The sequence below is a fragment of the Antedon bifida genome, chromosome 1 (assembly GCF_963402885.1).
Source record: "Antedon bifida chromosome 1, ecAntBifi1.1, whole genome shotgun sequence".
NCBI lineage: Eukaryota > Metazoa > Echinodermata > Crinoidea > Comatulida > Antedonidae > Antedon > Antedon bifida.
The window spans coordinates 16,330,671-16,355,617 of NC_136226.1; the positions used below are offsets into that span (position 1 = coordinate 16,330,671).

At 34.4% G+C, this 24,947-nt stretch overlaps 1 pseudogene; it reads right to left on the reverse strand.

Annotated features, from left to right (window-relative positions):
* Nucleotides 1-298: 298 nt before the first annotated feature.
* On the reverse strand, nt 299-1,493 carry LOC144852386 (uncharacterized; annotated as a pseudogene).
* Nucleotides 1,494-24,947: the final 23,454 nt, after the last annotated feature.

The following is a 24,947-nucleotide window of genomic DNA, read 5'->3' on the forward strand; positions in this document are numbered from 1 at the left end:
CACCCCCTCCCCGATGGTAGAAATGGGTAGGGGGTTAATTTTTTTTTAAAATCTTTATTTTATCACCTTTTAAATGAATACACATAGGAGACAAAAAAGTATATAAAGAAATAAAAACTTTATTATAAACCGTATAATCAATCGAAACATTTTGGCTAATTGCCATCCACTTCTATTTTAAAAACCTATTTTTCTCGTCTCAACAGGCATGCCAAATCTGCACGGTTGTCTTGAGAGCACAGAACTGTCTTGTTGATTTGTATAAATACCACTGGAGTTGTAATGAAAGGCCGCGGGTGGTGTCAGAGGTTCCGGAAGGCCAATAGGTGGCCATACCCTATTTTGCTTTAACATAGCCCGGACTTCAACCGGACTGTCGGCAAAATTCTGACAATAGGCAGTGTCAGCATTGTTGGCATTAAACTTGGTGAAAACTTTTGATGCCATGCAATGGATAAAAATACCATGATCCAGGAAAGATTTCCAGTTATAAACTGGGATGACAGTTTCCCCTTTCTCGTCTCCACCAGCAAGAAGATGTGGAATGTTGACGAAAGCTTGTGTGCTGTCTCTGTTTGCCCTGCTTATGTCATTCAAACAGGAACTGTGCTGCCGGTTGTAGCGCTGTTTGAAAAGGCCAAAACACCCAGTCGGGGGGCGAATTTGGTGTGCCCAGCAATCATAAATCTTACATTGATTTCTCGGTGTAGGAGGCCATGGAAAGTGCGCCACATTAAGTGCCACATTACATATTTATTTTGCTGCCCACTACACAGTTATCACAATGGATGTGAAGATCAACCTCTTCACCCAAACCGTAGTGAGCAAAATAAAAATGTAAATATGAAATGACTGCGTTAGGGTCCTTTCCATGATCCATACCTTCATCAATTAAGATGTTGACTTGCTGGGACAGCCCCTCGCAGTGAATCCCAAACACACCACCACACTTACTTGCTCTCAAGAAATAGACTGGGCCTGGCTGCTCGGCGGGGTCATGAGGATAGAAGACCTGAAACATAATAATTAAAAACTGTAAATAAACTTTAGCAAAGAAATCAGCTACTCATCATTGGTACGATAAAACATGAAAAAAAAAAAAAGAATAACCGCATTAAATAACCTTCTGAACATGATTTTGATGTGTCGACGTATCTTATTACCGGCCAGTCATAAAAGAAGAGCTGATGGAGCTTACTGTATTATAATTTACGTTCATGTTTTAGCAGCATAGGTGATTTATTATAATAATTTGGAAAAACCGATGTTAGCAAAACTGACATTAACACGAACCTGTTGGGCATAGTCAAAGCTGTATATCGAAGCGTATTCGATAATAGAAGCATTAGTATAGTTCAAATCACATTCAATTCACAAGGGGAAAAAAGTAGTGAGCCCTCTATCGGCAGTGAATCGTTTTTGCACAAGAGACAGCGTGAATAATTACCCGGAAGCAACTTTGTTTATTGTTTTTTTTTTATCGACAAAGCCATTATATCTGTGTCAAACAAGGGTGAATGACACCAATGTTTTTTAAACAATTTTAGAGTATTCGAATGTTAAAATTTCGTCTAATTTGTTGAGGCTGTAATAAAACAACCTAACTTTTTGAGAAGGTGGGTTTTATATTTTCTGGATATTTAATTTTTTAATAGTAGTTAATAAAAAAATCTCGTTGGTGTTATTTTTTATTTTTTTTTTAATGGCTGCTTAAACATGTGCCTTTTTGGTTATTTTACTGCTGAAAATGGAACACATGGTTGTAGCTAAAATCATTTTTTTACACCATAAGATTAAAAATGTTGCTTTTTAAAATAATAAGAACATTATATAATATATAGGAAAGCTGTTTTTAATCATAAAACTTTACAAAGCCTCTTTTATTTTAATATAGTCTCGCCTAGTTTACAGTTAGGAGAGCTAGGATTTAGCCTGTTATTATAGTGGAGTAGTGCGTGTATTGTTGGCGCGTGTTCATTGTCGGGCGCGCGTATTTATAGGCCTAGGCCTAAGGAAATAAAAATAAATGATTACAAATATAACTAAATAATGATTATTATTAATTTAATGTGTTTTTTTTTTAAAGATCACAGAGGGATGTTCTTAAGCTGTCTGCATACTTCAATACAATAGAAATAGCATTAATCAACAACAATTTCTCATTAATTTACCGGCATATATGTGAAACAACACATACAGTAATTATGGATATCTACAGATTTTTATTGCCAAAGGACATTTAATTTTTAAAAACTTGATATTTTCCTAATTTACTTATTTAAAGGTTCAAGCGGACGTTGGTTGTTGTGCGGTAATTGTTATAAAGTTTAAACGTGATTTCCAAATCGGCAATAAATAATCATTATAAATATAAATAGAAAAAGGCCTATAGTTACAAAAGAAGTTAATTTGATGTACAAAACTTGTTGTCTAATTTGTGATAATATTAAAGGTTTTATGTTAAATGGTGTGTATTTCATTTATTGCTCCATTATTATAATAAAAAGAAGGGAATCGTAAAATTTCATTAATTATTTAGCCCCAAGAATTTATTGATTTTATAGTATTTTACCAATTTAAACAGTCCAGGCCTAGCTTGCAGACAGTCCCCCACCCACTTCACCCGATTCTTAATAATTTTAAGAAAAATGAAAGTTCAACACTTTATTTCAAAATTTATAAGCCCTTTGTCCTCATATTTTAAGATTATGAATCAGCCACTTAACAAGAATAACAATCGAGGGGGGGGGGGGGCATCTTTCCTCATTCTCTTCGCCTAAGAAAACGATTATTCCAGCCCTGTCGCGTCTCCCTAGGCCTACGCGCACCGTGCTTTCGCTTAAAACAGACCTATTAGTATTATTCAATTCCTTATAGAATTCGTATACCGTTTCACTGAGAATGCATAAAATGGGACTTGACGTTGCCAACACATCTCAGTCGAATGTCAGAGTTTGCCAAAAAGACATCTAAAAAAAGAAAAAGAAATAAAAAGAATGGCGGGACAAAAGAGGAAACGAGCAAAACGAACGAACGATCTTTGTCATTTGTTCAAATTGCCGACCGAATTGCTGCTGCACATTTTCTCGTTCATGGATTACGTGTCTCAGTTGGAGTTGGCCAACTCGAGTCCCTACATGGCCGGATTGTTGGGCGATTTGGAATTCATCACAATCGAAGCGGCCGTACAACTGTGCAAACGTAAACGCCACGGTACGGTGGACACGTTTCAAAGCTGCCGACCACCCACCGGAAGCCTGTTGATGAAAGTGAACCGAAAGTTTAAGTCGGTTCTCGATTCGCAGTCGACATTACCGCAATTCTACATGGCTAACCTAGTGCTGAAGAACGTGCATTTTAGAGAGGGAACACTGCATCGCATCTTGGAAGAAACGGTGGTCTGCTTGGAGTATTTGGAATTGGACTCGTGCACCGGTGTTGTTTTCTACCCGGCTGCCAATCAACTCCTCCCGTCAGACAAAATAGGACATTCATCGATACATTGCAAAAACATGAGAGTGCACTTGGACGACGTTCGTCAAACCCTGGTTCCCGATGGATTTTCTAGCAAATACACCTACTACGTGGTACTGACCGACTGCGACGTGACGGAAGAGGATCACAATCTGAACTATATGCTGTTGATCGTGTACGACGGACGCTCGCACGAGGCAGATGTTGGACGTTACTTCAATCTCATCACAGTCTCGTCCGTGTGGAAAGAAACCGAAGTGTTGACTGTTCGTCCCTACACACGAGACAACAAAGACACAGTGTGGATGCAGACGGTCAATCCGACCAGTTTCAATGCGGCCATCGACCATTTCGCCGAATCATCGAACGAAACCGCCCTAGAACTTTCTTTGGACGGCTATACGAATGATCGAGTCGACATGTTAGCAGGCCTGCGATTGGTGAGCTGGGACTCTTTGACCACCTTGTTTCTGCTAAATTCGGAAGTGGACGAAGGGTTTCTTTCTGTTGTCATGTCGGAACACCCGAACCTGAACACGATAACGATGGAGAATTGTGAAGGTGATCCGTTCGGTGAGATGGAAACGAGTCCCAACACCGCACTGAGACATTTGAACCTGATCGATATGAATATCGACGAGGCCGGCATGGCTGAATTCATGACACCAATCATCAACGTCGTCAAGTTAACTTTACATAATATGTGTTTCGACGAACGTCTTTTCTCTAAACGATTGTACGAGGCATCCGGCTATCGTTGGCTCGATTGCGAGTATATCCGTGAGCCAGGCATATTGGTTCCCATTGAGATGTTTCTTGAAACGGTTCAAGAAATCGATTTTATATAACAATTATACATAACATGTGTTTATAATAATAACAAAACAAAATGTTCTGTAATCAATGATATGTTTATTCAAGAAAACAATTATTAAAAGAAAAACAAACGCATTCCATAATTTTTGTCAATCATGATGAATTTGAAATATTACAAATGTCTCAGGCATTACATCGCCTTTGTCAGCTTCTTCACTCTTCTTTAGACAGAACCTTTCGGAAATGCGAATGTCGTCCGGAATGTCAGATGGAGTGAATGTAGAATATTCTTGTATTCGCTCCGGTGTCATTTGGGGATGTAATTTCTTCATGACAAATCTATATTCCTTTTGCATAGCCATCTGCGTGCCTGCTATAAACGACTTTGGAAGAGGAGAGAGTCCCTGTGGAACATAAATGTTCTCTACGACATCCAACAGAGTTTTCGGTAGGAAAGTTTGTTTTCTGATCATTTCACGTTCCATACCATCCAGTACATTATGATAGAACGTTGTCAAGACTTCCCTTTTTCCTGTCTTTGCAAAATCGTAAAACTTTACAATTACGCCTTTTATGTATTGCAACCGGATTCCTTGCAGATACTCGTCCAATTCCTCAATGAAATACATAGGCCTACGTCGACCAGTGTATGCGAATTCTATATACGCTCCCTTTAGTAGATATGCAATCATCATTTTCAATATCGGTTTTCCCAACAAGTGCGGGTGTGCTATCGTTGGATGAAAGTCCATACATTTCGCAATCCGGAAATCCTCTTCCTCCGGAATGTACCATTTGTGGTCATAATAAATTTCGTGAGTGGTATGGTCTGTGTAAACGTCTCGATGTATATCGTAGCCTTTGATCAACAGAATTCGTTTAAATCTCTCTTCAAAGTATTCTGTTCTTTGAATTCTCTGCTTTTCATTTACTGATCTTCGCAGCATCCTTTCCAGATTTGTTGTGTTTCTTTTTCTGTTAAAATTTCTCTTTTTATACCTACTTTTTTTTTTTCATAATAGCCCGATGTGTGTGTGTGTGTGTGTGTGTGTGTGTGTCCAAAAGACGCGCGGTTTAGTTTGCATCCTATTCACGGCAGTTTCCAGCCAGCGTGACAAAAAGTGGTGTGAGCCATCTATAGTTTCGATGGTTATACGTAAAATGACACATCCTTTTTGTAACTTTACAATTTCAAACATATATCATAATGTTCAGTATTGTCTACAGTTTATTTTGAGCTACTATCCAAACAAAAGAATCCGATTTATAATAGCCGAGATATTTAGGTGGGAACATGAAAATCAAGTGTTTTGTAGAATATCACGGTGCGAAATCAGTGGTATTCATGTCCCAGTGGAGTGTGTTGAGGCAATTTAGCTATTTCGTTGCTCAAGAGATTCATATGATTATAAAGCAAGTTACATATTATTTGGAAAGATATTATACATGTCACATTAAATAGAATTATGATAATATATTTTGCAATTGTAAACCATTTTATAATACATATTTATTAATAAACTAGTGTATATTCACGTCTACAGAAAATTATTTACTAACATGCTAAATTAGTTCACAAAAAAACAAGACCTAACAGCAACACCAAAAATCAACGAAGCGTTACTCAGCACGGCCTATTCTTTGCCATTGCCGCGTACTAATCTACCTAATCGGTAAATTAAGTATTGTTTTTATGATATAAATTAGTATAAAATACATGTTATTAATAGGTTACAATTAACCTTTATTTGTTTTACCAGAAACAAGTTAAATATAGGAATATTATTAAACTATCCTTCGTGATTTAAACGCGTAAACACCAACACGCCCGGTAGCGCTATCGTAGCGCCCGATTGATGAAGCGAACTGTTTATTCGGCAGTTTTTACTAAATAAATTGCATGAAACGAACAATTAAATATCCAAACATCATTTAAAATGATGTTGGCATGTAGTTGATTTTTTTTTATCATGAAACTACTACCGGTGGTTAAGCCTTTGATTAGTGTAACCATCACAAAAAGTTGTATACGTCCCAGATACATCCTCACTTATGGCGGCGCCCTACCACATGGACAATATTACTGTTACAGGGAAAATCGCGGATTACTCATTCTTGTGATATATATTCTTTGGCTTGACTCATACGTTTGGCTGAGTACACTTTTTGATGGAAATCACCAGCCTCACTATTGCCAACTGATTTTATGATGCTGCTGATACTATTTGCTCGTCTGGAAACAGTTCGAGCACTGGTATTATCACTCGCGACATTGGTGTTTGGTATGATAGCAATCGTTGATGGCTTGTAGATAAGAATTGTATTTGTATGTTTTATGCTAGTCACACAACCTATTGACACTAAATAACTACCATAACACAATTCTGTTATAATAATATTAATCTACTTTTTATAACATGCAATAATATGATAATTACAGAATTTGTTGTAAAGCACTCATCCGACCATTTGTTGCAATCAGCATTTCCTTACTTTTCTCTAGTTGATTGTAAACACTCTGTATCTTGGATATCGCGTTTGAAACTGCCGTGTATTTTAAACAAACTCTCTGCATACAAAAGAGATATAGACGCGCATGGGGATGTGGAGGGCGCATTAGTAATGCTTAAGTTTGTATAAGAAAAATAAAAACAAAAATGTGTTTACTTTTTTTTTTTTTTTATTTATTAGTTCATAAGAAAGTGACAACATTATAATAGTAAAATAAAAGTGAATTACATCATACAAGAAGGTTGCATTGGAATTAAAACTAAGTTTGGTGGTATATATACAAGTTATTTTTAAATGTCGCATACGCACAAGATTTCTATCGACATCGGCTCATATACTGCCGTGTCTACATTACATCTTTGAAAGCACTCATCCGATACGGGAATTGTTTCTGGATAACCAAACAAAGCGGGAACGCACCTTCCCACGTTTTCACCTACTGGAAAAAAGCAATGAGAACCAAACAGATCGCATCCATCATTGTCCGGTACGAGAAGCCATTGATCATCAGCCGATCGGTTTAGGCTACACGTTTCTAAAGAATATTTCATACCGTCCCATCGATCGCATTCATCACAACACGTAACAATATGAGTACCGTCTTCGATGATGTCAATGCACGCGTATTTTTCGCTCTCTCTGATGCATGCGTCGTGATATAGAAACGGCGATACTCCGTCAACGTACACCGATCCAATTAACAAGTCCGGATGTTCATCGATGCACATTACACAACGATGGTGGTAAAGTAGTAGTAGTAGTAAAATGTGTTTCAACGCTTCTGTATCCATGCGTCACAATTGGTTCTAATGTAAAGCGATACCAACGAAAACAAAGGCCAATGTCTTGTCTCATTATGTTCTGTAACGGGCATGCAAACGTGATGAAAATGTTTTGAGAATCCACTTCGTATAGACGCTGATATGACATGTGACGGAGGACGGGGGCCGGCGTTTTCAAATTTTACGAACCTGTTCAATTTGGTTGGAGCCATAGAATGCCAAGACCTTGTTGCCGGGTTGTAACCGCCAATCATGCGTGGTACTCCGTCTAATACGTCGTAAATAAAAGGAAACTTTACGGTTGATCTGACCTTTTGCCTGAACCACGGGCCGTGTTTTTCATTACGTTTGAAAACATGTTCATTGTTGACAACAAAAATGTGTTCACCGTCGTGTATAAGCGACGTGTTTTTGTCCAAGTGTCGAATGTATGATTTGGCACAATTATCAACGAAACGAGACGGAAGTATTCTGTTCGGAATGTCAACGTCGGCCATCAATTGGCTCGAGATTATTGAAAGCTTAGAAACAACCGTTTTAGGCTCAGCTCTAGTGCACATGACGTTGCCGATAGTGAACAGTTCGATTTCACCGTTTGACTCGTTTCCTTTGCACCATTTACTCGAGTAATAACGATACGTCGTATTGAAAGCAAACCACTCTTTTCGTATCATGTCATACACGAATCCATATTTTTCTGTATCGCATCTACTCGTGTCGGTTCCTAGAAAGTCTAACATGTCAGTCGGTGCGCCGATTTCGAATCTACCACCAACAAACACTAGCAATCTATCCAGAAAACAAAACATTTGCATTCCACAACGATGCCGGCATACGACAGGCATCTCGCCAATTTTAGTCCATTCTGCTATACCGCCCTTGTTCAGGGTTTCTCTGGTGCACTCGTACACTTGAAAATCTGTTTCGAAGACGGCGTACAGTGTGTTCTTGTTACTCGTGCAACTTAAAACGCCCTTTATTGCTACGTCATGAAACAATGGACGAATGACAAGTATGGTTGTACCTGTGAACGCGTGATTCATGTACACGTCACCGGAAGAAAGAACGGTAAAAACAGATGCGTTCGGTGTGTCCTGACAGGCAAGTTGACGTTCCGGTGGTCGAGCAGACATTTTCAAGAGCGTCTTGATTCTGTCGGTGGTTCGTAAATCATCGACGACGTTGTTGTGTTCGTTCATTCTATACGGCGAGAATACGGACGAGTCGAGAAGAATGCCCATGCTTGTCGCGTTGATCTTGTTGTCGGGCAATGATGCAACCCATACGGTCACTAACCGATTCACGTCTGCATTGTAACCGCTTCTGCGAGCGTTTCGACTCAGTAATTTGTCGAAGAAACAGGGCGGAATCTGAGACATCCACATGGAAATCAAGTCTGGTTTCTTAACAAACAAATCGTGAATGAGCGGTGCCCAGAAAATCAACGAATCAGCAATGACACTCGATATTGCGTATGCTTTTTCCCGTTGGATTGTCGCGTGAATCAATTGGATTACAACTGCAGTTCTAATCGGATCAAAAAACATTACTGTCGCTTCTTTCGAAATTGTTTCAATTGTATCCGTTGAGATTTTTGGGAATACAATGCCTGTGTTTATGAGCAATTGCTTGATTTTATCCAGAGCAATTGTATTGTTCAAGTACACAGACAGTTTTGTGAACGAAACGATGTTTTCAATTGTAAACGGTTCATTTCTTTTGGTAAAGTTGTTTACGGCGTTTGCGTCCAACCATTTCGGTACTTTATACCAAATGTTGCCGCTTACTTTATCCTTTACAAAATGAAGATTTCTTATCTTATTTTTCGAGTCGTCGTGTTGTACTCTGTACGACGAATCGGTATCACGTTCCAAAAACCCGTCGTCGTATACATCACATGCATGCTGCTGCTGCTCCGGTTGAACTTCAGTCTCCGAATCACTTTCGGGCACGTTATTCGGCGGCCGTCGAAATATTTCATAATTTAAAGGTGTTACGGAAGCAGATTTCGCTAACGTTAAAGGTTCATCATCATCATCATCATCATCAGATGATATCCACACAGTATCAAGTTTTCTTACTTTCTTACTGTCTTCATGACGTTCATTAGAACCGTGCCTGCGTCTGGACGCCATCGCAATACTACAGCAATACGCACGCACACACAATTATTATGATCGCTAATATATTACTCAATTCAATAACTGCTTAAGAAACGTGGTTAGCGTTTCAGAATATTCCTCCTTGTTTTTACTGGAACTAGCAAATTCACGTGCAACGTGAAGTGTGACAATAATGCGGCCCGTATTCACATGGCCGTCTTCGAACATGAACACGAGCAGATCGTGTAATGACTTAGCGCTGCGACATTTCACCGTATCAACTTGATTCTTGATTTCAATCTTCAATTCTGCGTTGCTAAATGCTTCCGGATATTCACGTTCAACTTTTTCCTCGTTTTCCAAATAATTCTTTGCCAAAACGATCAATTTATCAACATCAAAACCACCGTCTCTGTTTAACATCTCGTTTAACATGATTTCTTTTTCGAAGTGATTTTCTCGTTTATACGCACATCAATTTATAGTATCGGAGTGACTCTCTGTCAACAATCCCTTCTGTACGGTTCCGGTCAACGATTTGCGTTTGTGATGACCACTATGTTATGTAAATGAGCTTGTGCAGCTGGTGTATTAATAATTTGCACACACACACACACGTTTCATAAGTTTGGTTATGGATTCAGAACAGGGCTTAATTGGAAACCAGGGGTATGCTATGTCTAAAGCCACAAACTTGGACATTAACCAGGTATCTGATGGTCTTGATGCTAAGTTGAACAATTTTAAAAGGCATGTTGCCGAGGAGTCATATTCAGCAGTGAAACGTGCTCGGTCAGCGCATTTCAACGAGGAATTAAAGATAGTGTCTGAAAACAACGATCAGAGTGAAACGCTCACCGAAGGTATTATGATTCTTGAGAAATGACAAAAAAAAAAATGTAAAATAAATAATTTATAATAGCTTATTTTTTTTTGTTTTTTTTTTGTTTAAGTTTCAGATGAAGACTTTGGACCACTCACAGATCTGCGTATTTCCGAGTTGGCAAGAGAGCTGGGCAATGATTGGTCAATGTTAGCAACATATTTAGGAATTTCACTCGCTCAACAACAAGATTTACGTCAGGCTCATTACATTTGTAGTCGGGAACGTAATCAAGAAATGCTTGTTATATGGCGCGAGAGAGATTCATGCCAAAAATCAGACAAACTACAATCATTAATGAATGCATTGGAAAAAAGTGGAAGAATCGACTTAAAAAACAGAATCAGTCTATGGCAATAAAAGTCAAAACTATAGCATTCGTATTTATAAAAGGTGTACGGTAGAGTACGCCATAATAAACCATAGCATTCGATGTATAGTAGTTTTGTTTTGAAAAGAGTTTATTAAAAAAGAAAAAACTTTAACCGAGAACACCGTGTACTGTTATTGTAAAACATTTCGTTTCTAAAAGTTCACGTTCACAACAAGGATAGCGCGCATCAATATTAACCATTTATGTAGACGCCGTTTCTATAACCCAATGACATTAAATATTTATGACAAAACTATTCTTCAATACCCCCGCATCAAGCATTCAACTTGGTCATTTATCATCGATAATTCTTTAGAAAAAAATAATAGATACTTTTGGAATTTTTTTTCTGAGTTTCTGATTGTTCTTATAATAATTATTATACACGGTTTCTTAAAATCTAAACACATTCTAGAATGTTCATTTAGATGTTACTGTATATTAATAATCTCTCTCAACTATTAAAACACACACAAAAAAAAAAGCGCATGTCCTTAAAAGACCTTGAACCGAGTGCTCCAGTGTGCAACATTAAAGTCCTGACCACTAGACTTCTCCATGACTAGACCAAACATTTCGGTTGGCAAACAATGTTTACACAAGATATTTACTCTATATAGCGCCCTCTATAACATAGTTATAAAGTTAGGAAATGGTAATTCATTACCTCTACCGTTCTCAATCGCATGATAATCTTTTAACGAAGGAGGGTGAGTTGAAATTGGTTTAGAACTTGATACCAAGGTTTATTATACGATGGAAAACGATGGCAAAACATTTTCAATACCGATACAGTTGGCAAAAAGCGCGCATCATATAGGCGTTGTATAATATCTAACTTGCCGTTTAAGACAATTGCGTTCGTTCGATGTATGAAATGACCTTTAACAGCTGGCAAAAGGCCCCGCATCATTATAGGCGTTCGTTCGATGTATGAAATGACCTTTCGGCTGGCAAAAGGTGTACATCATATAGGCGTTGTATAATATCTAACTTGCCGTTCAAAACAATTGCGTTCGTTCGATGTATGAAATGACCTTCAACAGTTTTATGAGAAAAAACTATTCTTCAATACACCCGCATAAAGGAGGACAATGCACGTGTTTTATTGTAAACGCATGTAGTTTGGTCATCTATCATCGATAATTCTTTAGAACAAAAAAAAAAAGGGAAAGAACACTACCCGTTCCCATAAATAAAATACCAACAGGTTATAGACAATTTGCAAAAACGAGAAACCGATATGGTTTCTACGTTTCAAGACAGTTTGCTTTCGATGGCCGATACTTTGCGGGATGAGATGCGCCAACAGCTGACAATGCAATATTAAGAAAAAAACAACGAATCCATTGACTTTAAACAAAAAAAACAAAACATTGTTGTTGTTTTTGTAGTAATAATAATAATAATAATTTATTAAGAAATGACACCTTTGCATCGGTGACACACACAGAAGTGGTGCATCCAAATTAACATAATACATCAAAACAATACATTATATGACGGATACAGGTTCTTAAACTATTTGAAAAAATATAAAAGTATAAAAGAAAAATCATTATCAACATGGTAATATACAGGTACGGTATTAAATTGTCCTACAGTATCATAGGTTTGAGTTGATAATTTAAAAAGGTATATAAAAATAAACATAACATATATAGTAAAGAGTTTACATTACAAACCATTGTGTTTCAACATCAGGTACTGAAGACCTATAGTTGTTATCACAGAGGTGTATAATATTTACAAATCATATATAAAAGCAACAATACAAAAGAAAAACAATCTATATATTGGGAGATTTAAGTTCTGACCGTTTCTCCCATGAAACAGTTTATAGTAGTAGTTTATTTTGTATTAGTAATTTTTTATTGTACAAATCAATGCCGCAATTGTAGTAGTTAGTAATAGTAGTGATAATAATAATTAAACGTTTGAAAGAAAAAATAAATATTATGTGTTTTTCTCTTTTCTCTCTTTCTATTTTGTAGTAGTAATAATTTATTGTACAAATCAATGCAATTTTAACGTTGCGTCTACCTCAATATAATAGTAACAACGAATCCATTAAGAAAACTAAAAATAGTTTAAGACAATTGCGTTCGTTCGATGTATGAAATGACCGTTAACAGGTGGCAAAAGGTCCGCATCATATAGGCGTTCGTTCGATGTATGAAATGACCTTTCGGCTGGCAAAAGGTGTACATCATATAGGCGTTGTATAATATCTAACTTGCCGTTCAAAACAATTGCGTTCGTTCGATGTATGAAATGACCTTCAACAGTTTTATGAGAAAAAACTATTCTTCAATACACCCGCATAAAGGAGGACAATGCACGTGTTTTATTGTAAACGCATGTAGTTTGGTCATCTATCATCGATAATTCTTTAGAACAAAAAAAAAAAGGGAAAGAACACTACCCGTTCCCATAAATAAAATACCAACAGGTTATAGACAATTTGCAAAAACGAGAAACCGATATGGTTTCTACGTTTCAAGACAGTTTGCTTTCGATGGCCGATACTTTGCGGGATGAGATGCGCCAACAGCTGACAATGCAATATTAAGAAAAAAACAACGAATCCATTGACTTTAAACAAAAAAAACAAAACATTGTTGTTGTTTTTGTAGTAATAATAATAATAATAATTTATTAAGAAATGACACCTTTGCATCGGTGACACACACAGAAGTGGTGCATCCAAATTAACATAATACATCAAAACAATACATTATATGACGGATACAGGTTCTTAAACTATTTGAAAAAATATAAAAGTATAAAAGAAAAATCATTATCAACATGGTAATATACAGGTACGGTATTAAATTGTCCTACAGTATCATAGGTTTGAGTTGATAATTTAAAAAGGTATATAAAAATAAACATAACATATATAGTAAAGAGTTTACATTACAAACCATTGTGTTTCAACATCAGGTACTGAAGACCTATAGTTGTTATCACAGAGGTGTATAATATTTACAAATCATATATAAAAGCAACAATACAAAAGAAAAACAATCTATATATTGGGAGATTTAAGTTCTGACCGTTTCTCCCATGAAACAGTTTATAGTAGTAGTTTATTTTGTATTAGTAATTTTTTATTGTACAAATCAATGCCGCAATTGTAGTAGTTAGTAATAGTAGTGATAATAATAATTAAACGTTTGAAAGAAAAAATAAATATTATGTGTTTTTCTCTTTTCTCTCTTTCTATTTTGTAGTAGTAATAATTTATTGTACAAATCAATGCAATTTTAACGTTGCGTCTACCTCAATATAATAGTAACAACGAATCCATTAAGAAAACTAAAAATAGTTTAAGACAATTGCGTTCGTTCGATGTATGAAATGACCGTTAACAGGTGGCAAAAGGTCCGCATCATATAGGCGTTCGTTCGATGTATGAAATGACCTTTCGGCTGGCAAAAGGTGTACATCATATAGGCGTTGTATAATATCTAACTTGCCGTTCAAAACAATTGCGTTCGTTCGATGTATGAAATGACCTTCAACAGTTTTATGAGAAAAAACTATTCTTCAATACACCCGCATAAAGGAGGACAGTGCACGTGTTTTATTGTAAACGCATTCAGTTTGGTCATCTATCATCGATAATTCTTTAGAACAAAAAAAAAAGAGAAAGAACACTACCCGTTCCCATAAATTAAATACCAACAGGTTATAGAAAATTTGCAAAAACGAGAAACCGATATGGTTTCTACGTTTCAAGACAGTTTGCTTTCGATGGCCGATACTTTGCGGGATGAGATGCGCCAACAGCTGACAATGCAATATTAAGAAAAAAACAACGAATCCATTGACTTTAAACAAAAAAAACAAAACATTGTTGTTGTTTTTGTAGTAATAATAATAATAATAATTTATTAAGAAATGACACCTTTGCATCGGTGACACACACAGAAGTGGTGCATCCAAATTAACATAATACATCAAAACAATACATTATATGACGGATACAGGTTCTTAAACTATTTGAAAAAATATAAAAGTATAAAAGAAAAATCATTATCAACATGGTAATATACAGGTACGGTATTAAAATGTCCTACAGTATCATAGGTTTGAGTTGATAATTTAAAAAGGTATATAAAAATAAACATAAAATATATAGTAAAGAGTTTACATTACAAACCATTGTGTTTCAACATCAGGTACTGAAGACCTATAGTTGTTATCACAGAGGTGTATAATATTTACAAATCATATATAAAAGCAACAATACAAAAGAAAAACAATCTATATATTGGGAGATTTAAGTTCTGACCGTTTCTCCCATGAAACAGTTTATAGTAGTAGTTTATTTTGTATTAGTAATTTTTTATTGTACAAATCAATGCCGCAATTGTAGTAGTTAGTAATAGTAGTGATAATAATAATTAAACGTTTGAAAGAAAAAATAAATATTATGTGTTTTTCTCTTTTCTCTCTTTCTATTTTGTAGTAGTAATAATTTATTGTACAAATCAATGCAATTTTAACGTTGCGTCTACCTCAATATAATAGTAACAACGAATCCATTAAGAAAACTAAAAATAGTTTAAGACAATTGCGTTCGTTCGATGTATGAAATGACCGTTAACAGGTGGCAAAAGGTCCGCATCATATAGGCGTTGTATAATATCTAACTTGCCGTTCAAAACAATTGCGTTCGTTTGATGTATGAAATGACCTTCAACAGTTTTATGAGAAAAAACTATTCTTCAATACACCTGCATAAAGGACAGTGCATGTGTCTTATTGTAAACGCATTCAGTTTGGTCATCTATCATCGATAATTCTTTAGAACAAAAAAAAAAGAGAAAGAACACTACCCGTTCCCATAAATAAAATACCAACAGGTTATAGAAAATTTGCAAAAACGAGAAACCGATATGATTTCTACGTTTCAAGACAGTTTGCTTTCGATGGCCGATACTTTGCGGGATGAGATGCACCAACAGCTGACAAAACGAAAGCGTCTTCCTCAATGCAATATTAAGAAAAAAACAACGAATCCATTGACTTTAAACAAAAAAAACAAAACATTGTTGTTGTTTTTGTAGTAATAATAATAATAATAATTTATTAAGAAATGACACCTTTGCATCGGTGGCACACACAGAAGTGGTGCATCCAAATTAACATAATACATCAAAACAATACATTATATGACGGATACAGGTTCTTAAACTATTTGAAAAAATATAAAAGTATAAAAGAAAAATCATTATCAACATGGTAATATACAGGTACTGTATTAAAATGTCCTACAGTATCATAGGTTTGAGTTGATAATTTTAAAAGGTATATAAAAATAAACATAACATATATAGTAAAGAGTTTACATTACAAACCATTGTGTTTCAACATCAGGTACTGAAGACCTATAGTTGTTATCACAGAGGTGTTATAATATTTACAAATCATATATAAAAGCAACAATACAAAAGAAAAACAATCTATATATTGGGAGATTTAAGTTCTGACCGTTTCTCCCATGAAACAGTTTATAGTAGTAGTTTATTTTGTATTAGTAATTTTATATTGTACAAATCAATGCCGCAATTGTAGTAGTTAGTAATAGTAGTGATAATAATAATTAAACGTTTGAAAGAAAAAATAAATAGTATGTGTTTTTCTCTTTTCTCTCTTTCTATTTTGTAGTAGTAATAATTTATTGTACAAATCAATGCAATTTTAACGTTGCGTCTACCTCTCAATATAATAGTAACAACGAATCCATTAAGAAAACTAAAAATAGTTTAAGACAATTGCGTTCGTTCGATGTATGAAATGACCGTTAACAGGTGGCAAAAGGTCCGCATCATATAGGCGTTGTATAATATCTAACTTGCCGTTCAAAACAATTGCGTTCGTTTGATGTATGAAATGACCTTCAACAGTTTTATGAGAAAAAACTATTCTTCAATACACCTGCATAAAGGACAGTGCATGTGTCTTATTGTAAACGCATTCAGTTTGGTCATCTATCATCGATAATTCTTTAGAACAAAAAAAAAAAGAGAAAGAACACTACCCGTTCCCATAAATAAAATACCAACAGGTTATAGAAAATTTGCAAAAACGAGAAACCGATATGATTTCTACGTTTCAAGACAGTTTGCTTTCGATGGCCGATACTTTGCGGGATGAGATGCACCAACAGCTGACAAAACGAAAGCGTCTTCCTCAATGCAATATTAAGAAAAAAACAACGAATCCATTGACTTTAAACAAAAAAAAACAAAACATTGTTGTTGTTTTTGTAGTAATAATAATAATAATAATTTATTAAGAAATGACACCTTTGCATCGGTGGCACACACAGAAGTGGTGCATCCAAATTAACATAATACATCAAAACAATACATTATATGACGGATACAGGTTCTTAAACTATTTGAAAAAATATAAAAGTATAAAAGAAAAATCATTATCAACATGGTAATATACAGGTACGGTATTAAAATGTCCTACAGTATCATAGGTTTGAGTTGATAATTTAAAAAGGTATATAAAAATAAACATAACATATATAGTAAAGAGTTTACATTACAAACCATTGTGTTTCAACATCAGGTACTGAAGACCTATAGTTGTTATCACAGAGGTGTATAATATTTACAAATCATATATAAAAGCAACAATACAAAAGAAAAACAATCTATATATTGGGAGATTTAAGTTCTGACCGTTTCTCCCATGAAACAGTTTATAGTAGTAGTTTATTTTGTATTAGTAATTTTTTATTGTACAAATCAATGCCGCAATTGTAGTAGTTAGTAATAGTAGTGATAATAATAATTAAACGTTTGAAAGAAAAAATAAATATTATGTGTTTTTCTCTTTTCTCTCTTTCTATTTTGTAGTAGTAATAATTTATTGTACAAATCAATGCAATTTTAACGTTGCGTCTACCTCTCAATATAATAGTAACAACGAATCCATTAAGAAAACTAAAAATAGTTTAAGACAATTGCGTTCGTTCGATGTATGAAATGACCGTTAACAGGTGGCAAAAGGCCCCGCATCATATAGGCGTTCGTTCGATGTATGAAATGACCGTTAACAGGTGGCAAAAGGTCCGCATCATATAGGCGTTGTATAATATCTAACTTGCCGTTCAAAACAATTGCGTTCGTTTGATGTATGAAATGACCTTCAACAGTTTTATGAGAAAAAACTATTCTTCAATACACCTGCATAAAGGACAGTGCATGTGTCTTATTGTAAACGCATTCAGTTTGGTCATCTATCATCGATAATTCTTTAGAACAAAAAAAAAAAGAGAAAGAACACTACCCGTTCCCATAAATAAAATACCAACAGGTTATAGAAAATTTGCAAAAACGAGAAACCGATATGATTTCTACGTTTCAAGACAGTTTGCTTTCGATGGCCGATACTTTGCGGGATGAGATGCACCAACAGCTGACAAAACGAAAGCGTCTTCCTCAATGCAATATTAAGAAAAAAACAACGAATCCATTGACTTTAAACAAAAAAAACAAAACATTGTTGTTGTTTTTGTAGTAATAATAATAATAATAATTTATTAAGAAATGACACCTTTGCATCGGTGGCACACACAGAAGTGGTGCATCCAAATTAACATAATACATCAAAACAATACATTATATGACGGATACAGGTTCTTAAACTATTTGAAAAAATATAAAAGTATAAAAGAAAAATCATTATCAACATGGTAATATACAGGTACTGTATTAAAATGTCCTACAGTATCATAGGTTTGAGTTGATAATTTTAAAAGGTATATAAAAATAAACATAACATATATAGTAAAGAGTTTACATTACAAACCATTGTGTTTCAACATCAGGTACTGAAGACCTATAGTTGTTATCACAGAGGTGTTATAATATTTACAAATCATATATAAAAGCAACAATACAAAAGAAAAACAATCTATATATTGGGAGATTTAAGTTCTGACCGTTTCTCCCATGAAACAGTTTATAGTAGTAGTTTATTTTGTATTAGTAATTTTATATTGTACAAATCAATGCCGCAATTGTAGTAGTTAGTAATAGTAGTGATAATAATAATTAAACGTTTGAAAGAAAAAATAAATAGTATGTGTTTTTCTCTTTTCTCTCTTTCTATTTTGTAGTAGTAATAATTTATTGTACAAATCAATGCAATTTTAACGTTGCGTCTACCTCTCAATATAATAGTAACAACGAATCCATTAAGAAAACTAAAAATAGTTTAAGACAATTGCGTTCGTTCGATGTATGAAATGACCGTTAACAGGTGGCAAAAGGCCCCGCATCATATAGGCGTTCGTTCGATGTATGAAATGACCTTTCGGCTGGCAAAAGGTGTACATCATATAGGCGTTGTATAATATCTAACTTGCCGTTCAAAACAATTGCGTTCGTTCGATGTATGAAATGACCTTCAACAGTTTTATGAGAAAAAACTATTCTTCAATACACCCGCATAAAGGAAGACAGTGCGTATCTCTTATTGTAAACGCATTCAGTTTGGTCATCTATCATCGATAATTCTTTAGAACAAACAAAGAAAGAGAAAGAACACTACCCGTTCCCATAAATTAAATACCAACAGGTTATAGAAAATTTGCAATAACGAGAAACCGATATGGTTTCTACGTTTCAAGACAGTTTGCTTTCGATGGCCGATACTTTGCGGGATGAGATGCGCCAACAGCTGACAAAACGAAAGCGTCTTCCTCAATGCAATATTAAGAAAAAAACAACGAATCCATTGACTTTAAACAAAAAAAACAAAACATTGTTGTTGTTTTTGTAGTAATAATAATAATAATAATTTATTAAGAAATGACACCTTTGCATCGGTGGCACACACAGAAGTGGTGCATCCAAATTAACATAATACATCAAAACAATACATTATATGACGGATACAGGTTCTTAAACTATTTGAAAAAATATAAAAGTATAAAAGAAAAATCATTATCAACATGGTAATATACAGGTACTGTATTAAAATGTCCTACAGTATCATAGGTTTGAGTTGATAATTTTAAAAGGTATATAAAAATAAACATAAAATATATAGTAAAGAGTTTACATTACAAACCATTGTGTTTCAACATCAGGTACTGAAGACCTATAGTTGTTATCACAGAGGTGTTATAATATTTACAAATCATATATAAAAGCAACAATACAAAAGAAAAACAATCTATATATTGGGAGATTTAAGTTCTGACCGTTTCTCCCATGAAACAGTTTATAGTAGTAGTTTATTTTGTATTAGTAATTTTTTATTGTACAAATCAATGCCGCAATTGTAGTAGTTAGTAATAGTAGTGATAATAATAATTAAACGTTTGAAAGAAAAAATAAATATTATGTGTTTTTCTCTTTTCTCTCTTTCTATTTTGTAGTAGTAATAATTTATTGTACAAATCAATGCAATTTTAACGTTGCGTCTACCTCTCAATATAATAGTAACAACGAATCCATTAAGAAAACTAAAAATAGTTTAAGACAATTGCGTTCGTTCGATGTATGAAATGACCGTTAACAGGTGGCAAAAGGCCCCGCATCATATAGGCGTTCGTTCGATGTATGAAATGACCTTTCGGCTGGCAAAAGGTGTACATCATATAGGCGTTGTATAATATCTAACTTTCCGTTCAAAACAATTGCGTTCGTTCGATGTATGAAATGACCTTCAACAGTTTTATGAGAAAAAACTATTCTTCAATACCCCCGCATAAAGGAGGACAGTGCACGTGTTTTATTGTAAACGCATTCAGTTTGGTCATCTATCATCGATAATTCTTTAGAACAAAAAAAAAAAGAGAAAGAACACTACCCGTTCCCATAAATAAAATACCAACAGGTTATAGAAAATTTGCAAAAACGAGAAACCGATATGATTTCTACGTTTCAAGACAGTTTGCTTTCGATGGCCGATACTTTGCGGGATGAGATGCACCAACAGCTGACAAAACGAAAGCGTCTTCCTCAATGCAATATTAAGAAAAAAACAACGAATCCATTGACTTTAAACAAAAAAAACAAAACATTGTTGTTGTTTTTGTAGTAATAATAATAATAATAATTTATTAAGAAATGACACCTTTGCATCGGTGGCACACACAGAAGTGGTGCATCCAAATTAACATAATACATCAAAACAATACATTATATGACGGATACAGGTTCTTAAACTATTTGAAAAAATATAAAAGTATAAAAGAAAAATCATTATCAACATGGTAATATACAGGTACTGTATTAAAATGTCCTACAGTATCATAGGTTTGAGTTGATAATTTAAAAAGGTATATAAAAATAAACATAAAATATATAGTAAAGAGTTTACATTACAAACCATTGTGTTTCAACATCAGGTACTGAAGACCTATAGTTGTTATCACAGAGGTGTATAATATTTACAAATCATATATAAAAGCAACAATACAAAAGAAAAACAATCTATATATTGGGAGATTTAAGTTCTGACCGTTTCTCCCATGAAACAGTTTATAGTAGTAGTTTATTTTGTATTAGTAATTTTTTATTGTACAAATCAATGCCGCAATTGTAGTAGTTAGTAATAGTAGTGATAATAATAATTAAACGTTTGAAAGAAAAAATAAATATTATGTGTTTTTCTCTTTTCTCTCTTTCTATTTTGTAGTAGTAATAATTTATTGTACAAATCAATGCAATTTTAACGTTGCGTCTACCTCAATATAATAGTAACAACGAATCCATTAAGAAAACTAAAAATAGTTTAAGACAATTGCGTTCGTTCGATGTATGAAATGACCGTTAACAGGTGGCAAAAGGTCCGCATCATATAGGCGTTCGTTCGATGTATGAAATGACCTTTCGGCTGGCAAAAGGTGTACATCATATAGGCGTTGTATAATATCTAACTTGCCGTTCAAAACAATTGCGTTCGTTTGATGTATGAAATGACCTTCAACAGTTTTATGAGAAAAAACTATTCTTCAATACACCTGCATAAAGGACAGTGCACGTGTCTTATTGTAAACGCATTCAGTTTGGTCATCTATCATCGATAATTCTTTAGAACAAAAAAAAAAAGAGAAAGAACACTACCCGTTCCCATAAATTAAATACCAACAGGTTATAGACAATTTGCAAAAACGAGAAACCGATATGGTTTCTACGTTTCAAGACAGTTTGCTTTCGATGGCCGATACTTTGCGGGATGAGATGCGCCAACAGCTGACAATGCAATATTAAGAAAAAAACAACGAATCCATTGACTTTAAACAAAAAAAACAAAACATTGTTGTTGTTTTTGTAGTAATAATAATAATAATAATTTATTAAGAAATGACACCTTTGCATCGGTGGCACACACAGAAGTGGTGCATCCAAATTAACATAATACATCAAAACAATACATTATATGACGGATACAGGTTCTTAAACTATTTGAAAAAAATATAAAAGTATAAAAGAAAAATCATTATCAACATGGTAATATACAGGTACTGTATTAAAATGTCCTACAGTATCATAGGTTTGAGTTGATAATTTTAAAAGGTATATAAAAATAAACATAAAATATATAGTAAAGAGTTTACATTACAAACCATTGTGTTTCAACATCAGGTACTGAAGACCTATAGTTGTTATCACAGAGGTGTTATAATATTTACAAATCATATATAAAAGCAACAATACAAAAGAAAAACAATCTATATATTGGGAGATTTAAGTTCTGACCGTTTCTCCCATGAAACAGTTTATAGTAGTAGTTTATTTTGTATTAGTAATTTTTTATTGTACAAATCAATGCCGCAATTGTAGTAGTTAGTAATAGTAGTGATAATAATAATTAAACGTTTGAAAGAAAAAATAAATATTATGTGTTTTTCTCTTTTCTCTCTTTCTATTTTGTAGTAGTAATAATTTATTGTACAAATCAATGCAATTTTAACGTTGCGTCTACCTCTCAATATAATAGTAACAACGAATCCATTAAGAAAACTAAAAATAGTTTAAGACAATTGCGTTCGTTCGATGTATGAAATGACCGTTAACAGGTGGCAAAAGGCCCCGCATCATATAGGCGTTCGTTCGATGTATGAAATGACCTTTCGGCTGGCAAAAGGTGTACATCATATAGGCGTTGTATAATATCTAACTTGCCGTTCAAAACAATTGCGTTCGTTCGATGTATGAAATGACCTTCAACAGTTTTATGAGAAAAAACTATTCTTCAATACCCCCGCATAAAGGAAGACAGTGCGTATCTCTTATTGTAAACGCATTCAACTTGGTCATCTGTCATCAATAATTCTTTAGAACAAACAAAGAAAGAAAACTGGTACCCGTTTGCATTCGTTCGATGTATGAATTGACCCTTTAACAGTTTTATGACAAAACTATTCTTCAATACCCTCGCACCAAGGAAGACAGTGCGTATCTCTTATTGTAAACGCATTCAACTTGGTCATCTGTCATCAATAATTCTTTAGAACAAACAAAGAAGGAAAACTGGTACCCGTTTGCATTCGTTCGATGTATGAAATGACCCTTTAACAGTTTTATGACAAAACTATTCTTCATTACCCCCGCACCAAGGAAGACAGAGCGTATCTCTTATTGTAAACGCATTCAATTTGGTCATCTGTCATCGATAATTCTTTAGAACAAACAAAGAAAAAAAACTGGTACCCGTTTGCATTCGTTCGATGTATGAATTGACCCTTTTATGACAAAACTATTCTTCATTACCCCCGCACCAAAGAGGACAGTGCATGTGTCTTATTGTAAAAGGTTTCAGCTTGGTCATCTATCATTCGTTCGATAAACAAAAATAATAGATACTTTTGTTTTGTTTCTGTTTGTTCTTATAATAATTATTATACACGGTTTCTTAAAAGCTAAACACATTCTAGAATGTTCATTTAGATGTTACAGTATATAAAATTAGAAAATGGTAATTCATTACCTCTACCGTTCTCAATCGATAATTCTTTAGAAAAAAAAAAAACAACAAAATCATTACATTACAATGCGTGTCCCAAAACACCTGATCATACAAAATGCAAGACAGAGAAATAACAAAAAAAAAATTATTTATATGCACATATTATTTTATTTTTTTTAAAAAAACATAATCATTCAACAACAACAACGCTGTTTATATTTATTATCAAATACAAATGTTTTAAACTGCCTCTCGCTTGAATCACATGATATCTTGTAACGAAGGAGGGTGAGTGGAATGATTAGGTAGACTTGATTTCAATGTCCATATGATGCAAACGACAACGACCATGATGATTCCAAACAGCAATCCTGCAATAGACCATCTCTTTGCCGATCGTGCTGATCTGGCTGCACCATCACTGTCACCGTAGTCGAACTTTCTTGAACTCTGTAAAATTAAAAGAATACAAAACTTAAATAGATAATTTTGTTGGTGGGATGAGGTTGTAGAGGAAATAGATTACTTACATCTACGCTGTACACGATTCCTATAATACCGAATGGAATACAGCATAATAAAGTCACGAGTATAGCTGAAATCAGGTAATTGTTAGGTCTTCTCGCCACTATACGGGAAACAGATTGCATGACAAAGGCATTCTCTTTCTCTCCAATGTACACGTACACAAATACACTCTAATCGATACTCTTATTGAAAAAAAAAAAAACAGGTGCAGTGTCAACAAAAAAAAACAACAAAACAACGCATCATCTTCAAATGGTAGTCAACACCGCTCGTTCAAGCTGGAATTTGATTGGCTGTTTGGGTCTATATAGGTTAACTTGCTCACCGTGCATTCGTCAGTAGTCATCATGAATCATTGCGATATGGACATGTTTTTAGAAAACCTATTAGCGTTCGATTCAACAGACGATGACATATTAAAGACGGCAATGTTGGAATTGCAAGACCCGGTCGAACCAGTTTTCATGGAGTACCAACAAGAAGATGATGTACCACCAACACGACAACCACACCCATCATCACCA